Source organism: Tasmannia lanceolata, unplaced genomic scaffold, assembly GCF_043159265.1.
Source record: "Tasmannia lanceolata isolate RefF3 unplaced genomic scaffold, GAP_Taslan_0.1 ptg000037l, whole genome shotgun sequence".
Classification (NCBI taxonomy): Eukaryota; Viridiplantae; Streptophyta; class Magnoliopsida; order Canellales; family Winteraceae; genus Tasmannia; species Tasmannia lanceolata.
The window spans coordinates 46,981,239-46,989,571 of record NW_027518714.1 but is presented as its reverse complement, the minus strand read 5'-3'; positions in this window follow the sequence as shown (position 1 = coordinate 46,989,571).

Sequence of the window (8,333 nt, the reverse complement as noted above, 5' to 3'; positions counted from 1 at the left end):
CTTTGTTCCCCTTTCCTATTGGGCGGATGCCTTTGAAACAGCCACCTATCTCATTAATCGTATACCATCCGCGGTAACTAATAATAAAAGCCCTCTAGAATGCTTATTTGGTCGTAAACCTGATTACAAGTTTCTTAAGGTTTTTGGGTGTGCTTGTTACCCCTCCCTTCGTCCATATAATAAACACAAGCTTCAATTTCGCACATCCAAATGTATCTTTATTGGCTATAGCGCTAAACACCATGGGTATCGATGTCTTCATCTTCCTACGGGTCGCATTTATATTGCTCGGCATGTTGTTTTTGATGAAAATGACTCTCCTTTTGCCACCAATCATACACCAACTAACACCCAACCTTCGGTCACCTCCTTACCCCTTTCGGTTCCCTGGGCTCCTTCTGAGTCATGCCTCCCTTTGTCCTCATCCACTTCTGTAGTCCCAAATCTATCACCCTCTTCTCCGTCCTCTATTGCCCCTGCAGTCAATCCTCGACCTTCGGCTTCCATTAATCCTACTGACCCAGTTGTTGACCTCGGTGCTCTTCCTGGTGTCCCACCTTCCCAACCGACTGCTACACACACTCACCATATGATCACTCGGTCGATGGATGGCACTCGTCGACCTAAGGCTCTTTGTGCTACTCGGCACCCTCTTGCACTCGTGGCCACCTCAAATCTTGAAACAGAACCCACGTGCTTCACACAAGCTTCCAAATCCCCATCATGGCGTGCTGCCATGGCCGCTGAGTTTAATGCTTTGCTCCGCAATGGTACTTGGGAACTTGTACCACCAAATCCTTTGAAAAATATCGTTGGATGCAAATGGGTATATCGGATCAAACGGAAGGCTGACGGGTCTATTGAACACTATAAGGCTCGACTTGTAGCAAAGGGCTTTCATCAACAAGCAGGGATTGACTATGATGAGACGTTTAGCCCAGTGGTCAAACCAACAACTATACGCATTATCTTTTCCCTTGCACTTACCTATGGATGGCCCCTTCGTCAATTGGATGTTCACAAAGCATTCCTCCATGGTCTTCTCTTTGAGGAAGTGTACATGACCCAACCTCCTGGTTTCAAAGATGCTCGTCATCCTTTGCATGTTTGTTGACTTCGGAAGGTGATCTACGGCGTCAAGCAGGCCCCTTGTGCCTGGTTCACCCGTCTCAGCAACTTTCTCTCCCAGCATGGCTTTGTCGGTTCACGTTCCGACCCCTCACTCTTTATTTTTCGTCGTCAGGGTGTAATTATACTCCTTTTAGTCTACGTCGATGACATTATTCTCACCGGCAACAAGGGGAACACCATCTCTTACTTGGTCACACAGCTTCACCAAGAATTTTCTATCAAGGACCTTGGACCGCCCCGATTTTTCCTTGGTATTGAGGTCACTCCAACTGTCGATGGTTTAATACTTTCCCAGCGTAAGTATATTATCGACCTTCTTATTCGCACAAAGATGGATGGGGCCAAGCCTTGCTCCACTCCTATGGCATCATCTCTCAGCCTCTCTCGCTTCATTGGCACTGCCCTCTCAGATGCTCGTGAATACCGTAGCACCGTTGGAGCCTTTCAGTACTTATCGCTTACAAGACCAGACATTTCTTTCGCCGTCAACAAAGTTTGCCAATTTCTCCATCGGCCAACTTCTGATCATTGGGCAGTCGTTAAATGGATCTTACGGTATCTCAAGGGAACTATTCCCCTTGGTCTTCACCTTCGGCGCCCTTCCTCGCTGACCCTGAGTGCCTACTCCGATGCAGATTGGGCAGGCTGTCCTGATGATAGGAGATCCACTGGCGGGTTCTGTGTATTTCTCGGTCCAAACCTTATTTGTTGGAGTTCTAAAAAGCAGGCTACGGTTGCACGATCCAGTACTGAATCAGAATACAAAGGCCTTGCCAACACTGTTGCTGAACTTGCGTGGCTTCAGTCTCTTCTGTCTGAATTGGGGATTTCCTTACCACGCGCACCTCTTCTTTGGTGTGACAATATCGGCGCCATTTATCTCACCGCCAACCCCGTCTTTCATGCACGAACCAAACATATTGAAATTGATTTTCATTTTGTTCGTGAACGAGTGGCTAAACGCCTTCTACATATGCGCTTTTTGCCAAGCTCTGAGCAGATTGCTGACATACTCACCAAGCCTCTTGGTTCTAAGCAATTTCTTTTTTTACGGACCAAACTGACGCTCCAATTTATGTCGTTCAGTTTGCGGGAGGATGTTAAAGATAGCATGTTACAGCTGGCAATACCCAACAAAGGAAGGACAACATCACGTGAGACTCCCCATATGGCAATCCAATATGGAAAATCTCTCCCTTAGGCATGTCACTAATATTGTGTACATCAATTAGTATTGTTATATTACCAACTAGGATAGTTGCCAACCTTGTAATATTACCAGTTAGCATTTTTTCTTTTTCTTGGCATATTGCCTAAAAGCTATGTACACAGACACCTATAAATATATATCTCCCATGCTCAAGTTAAGCAATTGAGGAGTTTTCGTCTTGCAAAGTATCAGTGAGTTAACAAGAAGTACCAAAAGACAATTTTTCCCTCAAGTCAAATAAAGGAAGGCAACATATCTTCGTCATCCCCTTCTCTCCATTTTCATCCGTTTTTCATCTCTGCAACTCCAGAGAAGTTGGAGAAGAGGATGAGGAGGGAGGAAAAAAAGTGAAAGATGAAGAAAACAAAGAGGAAGAAGAGGAAGAAGAAAAAAAAGAACGAAGATAAGATGAAGAAAAAAGGAAAACATGGAAGTCACCGAAAAAAATAGATCAGAAGAGGAAGAAAAAGAAAAAAGAAGAAGAATAGACTCAAAAAAAATGGAAGTCACCTAAAAATTGGAAGACGCGGAAAAAATTAAAAGGAAAAGAAGAAGAATCGGAGTCAAAAAAATGAAAAGTTGCAGGAAAAAATGGATGTTAGGGTTATCAATCTCTGTCAAACTAGGAGTTATGCCGTTCTGACTTGGGGTTATTCCATTCGACTCAGAGTGATACCACTTATTGAAAAAATCCACCGGGCAAATATGATTTGATTATACACAAGTAAACGGAAAAGTAAAAATAAACACAAGCCACAAGATGAATACTGAGATTTATGTGGTTCGGCCAAGATACCAAAATCCATGGTCAAGAACACGATCTTCACTACAAGAAATGAAAATTATAAGGATTATAATGGATTAGCCCAAAACCCACAACCCTTTCCCTTTCCCTTGCTTCTCAACCAAGATTGTACACACAAGAGCTAGCCGAGAAAAACCCAATGAGAATACCCTAGAGCAACCTGAGAAAAACCCAAGAAGAGGCCTTCTTCCTCTTTCTCCTTTTTCTCTTTCCTCTCTTTTTCTGTCTTCTTCTCATGGTCTCACCCGAAAGCCAAGAGAGAAAACTATTCTCTCGTGTTTCACATTTCCATACTTTCTCGTTTTCTAATAATATTAAGAAGACTTCCCACTACACCACACAATCCTAGCTAAAATAGAAAAGTGGTGGTGGGAAACAAGGCAACTTTCCCCACAAGTTTTAGTGGAGAAAGGTTTTTTAAGTCTCCTCTTTAAGCTCCTCTTTAAGATAGGATTTCTTGTTTACGTGTAATTGACGTCCAACCTCATCTATAAATTAGGCTTAATACAGTGTAAAAAAATCCCCATGTATATTTTATTCAAGCATTGAATTTTTTTGAGAAATCATGTAGAGTGTGAAATTAAATATTCTTGGAGAGAGAGAGAGAGAGAGAGAGAGAGAGAGAAGGGGGGGAAGAGAGAGGAAGAGAACTTCTCTTCTGGAGATTTAGAATTTGTTTGAGGTAAGTAACCTGTTAGCCCAAGGGTCAGTAAGGGTTCAACTATTTTTTGTTTTGATGATTCACAAACTCAAATTGATTCAATATTAAGGACTAATATGTTGCCTTGAGTGTTGCGTTATATACAGGTTACTTACAGGATGATTCAATCTAGCACAAGCATAGTGCAATGGCCAAAGCTTGAGCCAAACAACTGTTAAAGGAGTTAGAGCATACCTTGAAGGTTCAATTAAGGTGGAGCTCAAATTCAAGCATCCCGAGCAAGAGAGTGTCAATGGGAGACCATGTTAAGGCCAAAGGTAAAGAGAAGAGAGAGAACCACACTTAGTATGTACATCCTTTTCTTTGTGATTGTTCAAGTAAAAACACATCCAAACCATTACCAAAATGTATTTCAAAGGAACCTAAAAGCCATGTTTATAACTTGAAAATCTCAAAAAATGGTTTAAAATGGAAATTTGAGAAGACTGGGCGGCGGTGGACCGACCAGCAAAGGGCCAAAGACCCGGGTGGAACAGCATACAGGGCGCGGGCAACCAGACCCTCTCGCGACTGGCATTGGTCGACCGATGAGCACCAGCCAGCCGAGCCTTGCACGCTGTGGAAAAATAAAATGGACCAGTCCACATGGGGCGGTCGACCGAGCCTCTCTGGTCGACTGGTCCAGTTGAGAAAAACTAGTTGTTTGGACGAAATGGCTAGATTTCAAATGGCTTAAAAATTACCAAAATGCCACTAACGGGTAGTAGAGAGGTGATGGGTCTATATATACCCACTTAACTTGAACATTAAGGACTTTTGAAAGATCTACTAACCCTCTTAAAGCCATAGAACACTTTGATACGTACCTACTTGACTTTGGTTTCAACCCTCCCCAAGCTTGTGCCTTGACATGCATCCACTTTGAGCTTTGATGTAGACTTCATAATCAATAGAGAGAAGTTTCTCAAACTGTCATTATGCATTCAAGCCCAAAGGGAGGCCAAAGCAATATTTGTATTCAAGTGCTATCAGTGTAACGCGGGAGAGAATTGTAATTAAACCCTTCGAAGGAAGATTATAAGGAGCCTTGAAGCCGAGCGTCATGTGGACTTCGGTTAGTGAATACCCTCAAGTACAACTTTGAGAAGAGTGGAGTAGCCCTTGGATTTGAAGGCCGAACCACTTAAAAATCTTTGTGTATGCGCTTCTCCCTTTGTCTCTTTTAAGTTGTTCTCTCTATGTGGTTGGATTCTCTTTATTTTATATTCTTGTGCTAACCACTTAAGAAAGAGAAAATATTAAAGTGAATTGTGTTTGATTAGGGATTTGCTAACGACCATCACAAAAGGCATTTCGCAGATGGTCTGTCGCATGTCAAACCAGACACAGAGGCTCACTTTTCAGCAGATTTTGTCGTCATTCATGAGGTGGATGGTCTGACATGCGATAGACCATCTCCAAAATTCCTCTAGAATGGTCCCTAGCAAATCCCATTTAATTAGGCTATTAAATTTTAAAATTTCAATCACCAACCAATTCACCCCCTCTCGATGATCCTAAACCTAGAATCCACCTTCCCTATACCAGTGTTTTATCCTATATATATATATATATATATATATATATATATATATATATATATATATATGAGAAAACGGTTCCTACACATATGTGTAGAGAGTTCTCTACACACTAGCTTAAAATACAGTGGGGGCTCACATTGTTTGGGTGATCCAAGCCATCCATTTTAAAGGCCCTCACATAGATAGGGTGTCTACAAAAAATCAGATCCATAGGATCATCCCAACCCTACGATTTGTGGAGGTAAAATGGATGTCTTTAAACCTTCACAAATTAGTCCATTTTTTGCCTCCACAGTTCGAATGGTTAGAATGATCCTATGGATCTGATTTTTGTGGACACCCTATCTATGTGAGGGCCTTAAAAATGAATGGTTTGGATCACCCAAATAATGTGGCCCCCACTGTATTTTAAGCTAGTGTGTAGATAACTTATCTACACATGTGTGTAGAAACCGTTTTCTCTCTCTTCTCTCTCTCTCTCTCTCTCTCTCTCTCTCTCTCTCTCTCTCTCTCTCTCTCTATATATATATATATATATGAGGAAAGTGTCTCTAGTCTCTCCCCTAGATAAGCTTATCTACTCCTCCCTTTAAAAAAAACACAGTGGGCCCACGCTGTTTGGATGATCCAAAGCATTCATTTGATAGGTCCTAACATAGATAGGGTGTGCCCAAAAAATTAGCACCAAAGGGTCATCCTAGAACTTCGTTTTGTGGGGCACACCGTGTCCAAAATGGACGCATATAACGTCGACGTTTATATGTGTCCATTCTGGGTACCACAAGGCACCACAAAACGAAGTTCTAGGATGACCCTTTGGTGCTGATTTTTTGGGCACACCCTATCTATGTTAGGACCTATCAAATGAATGCTTTGGATCATCCAAACAGCGTGGGCCCACTGTGTTTTTTTAAAGGGAGGAGTAGATAAGCTTATCTAGGGGAGAGACTAGAGACACTTTCCTCTATATATATATATATATATATATATATATATATATATATATATATATAGAGAGAGAGAGAGAGAGAGAGAGAGAGAAGGGTTCCTGAGGTTAACCTCATATAGCTTATATGAGGTGGCGCACACAAAACATAAGGGACCCACATTGTTAGGATGATCAAAAGCATTCATTTGAAAGGTCCCATCATAGATAGGGTGTGTACAAAAAATCAACTCCATTGGATCATCCTAACCCATCCAAAAGTGGAGGGCAAAATGCATAGACACTTTTTGCCCACAAATCTGCCCATTTTTCCTCCACTTTTGGAGGGGCTAGGATGATCTAATAGAGCTGATTTTTGCTACACACCCTATCTATGATGGAGCCTTGCAAATGAAAGGTTTGGATCATCCAAACAAAGTGGGCGCCTTATGTTTTGTGAGCGCCACCTCATATAAGCTTATATGAGGTTAATCTCAGGAACTCTATTCTCAAATATATATATATATATATATATATATATATATATATATACACACTTTACAGGAGAAGAGAAAAGAAGAGAATTTTTCAAAATTTTTGGAAAATTCTATAAGAATTACACATCACTTTTTTTGACTTTTTTTAACAAATGCACCCATTCAACTCACATATTTTCAATCATACCCCTCCTTTATGCTTTTTAACAAATGCACCCATTAAAGCTACATAATTTCAATCTTACCCCTCTCCTTTATGGTTTTTTAATAAAAAATCTATAGGGTGATCTTAACCGTCCGATTTAAGAGGAATTATGGAAACCTCTATAGATTGGACGGCTAGGATCAGTCTATGGAAATGATTTTTGGGGCACAACCTATTTATGTTGTGTTCTATCACATGGACGGTTTGGATCAACCTATGGCGTGGTCCGTACAGTTCTTTTGTCGGCCCGTGCATCGCATGGGGTTTTCTACTAGTATATATATATATATATATATATATATATATATATATATATATATATATATAGAGAGAGAGAGAGAGAGAGAGAGAGAGAGAGAGAGAGAGGGCGAGGTTTCTGAGCTAGACCACTATAAATACACCGTCTGCATGTTGTTTGACTCATCCAAGCCATTCATTCTATAGAAGCTCACATAGATAGGTTGTTCCTAACATACCATCTCCATACCATAATCCTAACCATTCGATCAATAGAAGCATATCTTCTAGCTATCCATTTTAAACCTCCATAAATCACAACCGTAACCATAACTTATAATCCTAACCATAACCAGAAATCATAATCCTATCATAACCTATAGAATGAATAGGTCGGATGAGTGAAACAACTATGGGAGATGGTGTTTCCGAGATCGAGCACAGAAACCTTTTCTTAATATCTGATAAATGAGTTAACAAAACCGATAAAAACTCATTTTTGAGTGGAAAATTTTTCGGAGAAAAAATTTCCGAGTATCCAAACAGCCCTCTCTGGTTATGGTTAGGATTATAGGTTATGGTTAGGATTATAGGTTATGGTTATGGTTGTGATTTATGGAGGTTTAAAATGGATGGCTGGAAGATATGCTTCTATAGATCGAATGGTTAGGATTATGGTATGGAGATGGTATGTTAGGAACAACCTATCTATGTGAGCTTCTATAGAATGAATAGCTTGGATGAGTCAAACAACATGCAGACGGTGTATTTATAGTGGTCTAGCTCAGAAACCTCGCCCTCTCTCTCTCTCTCTCTCTCTCTCTCTCTCTCTCTCTCTCTCTCTCTCTCTCTCTCTCTCTCTCTATATATATATATATATATATATATATATATATATATTTGAGAATAGAGTTCCTGAGATTAACCTCATATAAGCTTATATGAGGTGGTGCTCACAAAACTTAAGGCGCCCACTTTGTTTGGATGATCCAACCCATTCATTTGCAAGGCCCCATCATAGATAAGGTGTGTAGCAAAAATCAGCTCTATTAGATCATCCTAGCCCCTCCAAAAGTGGA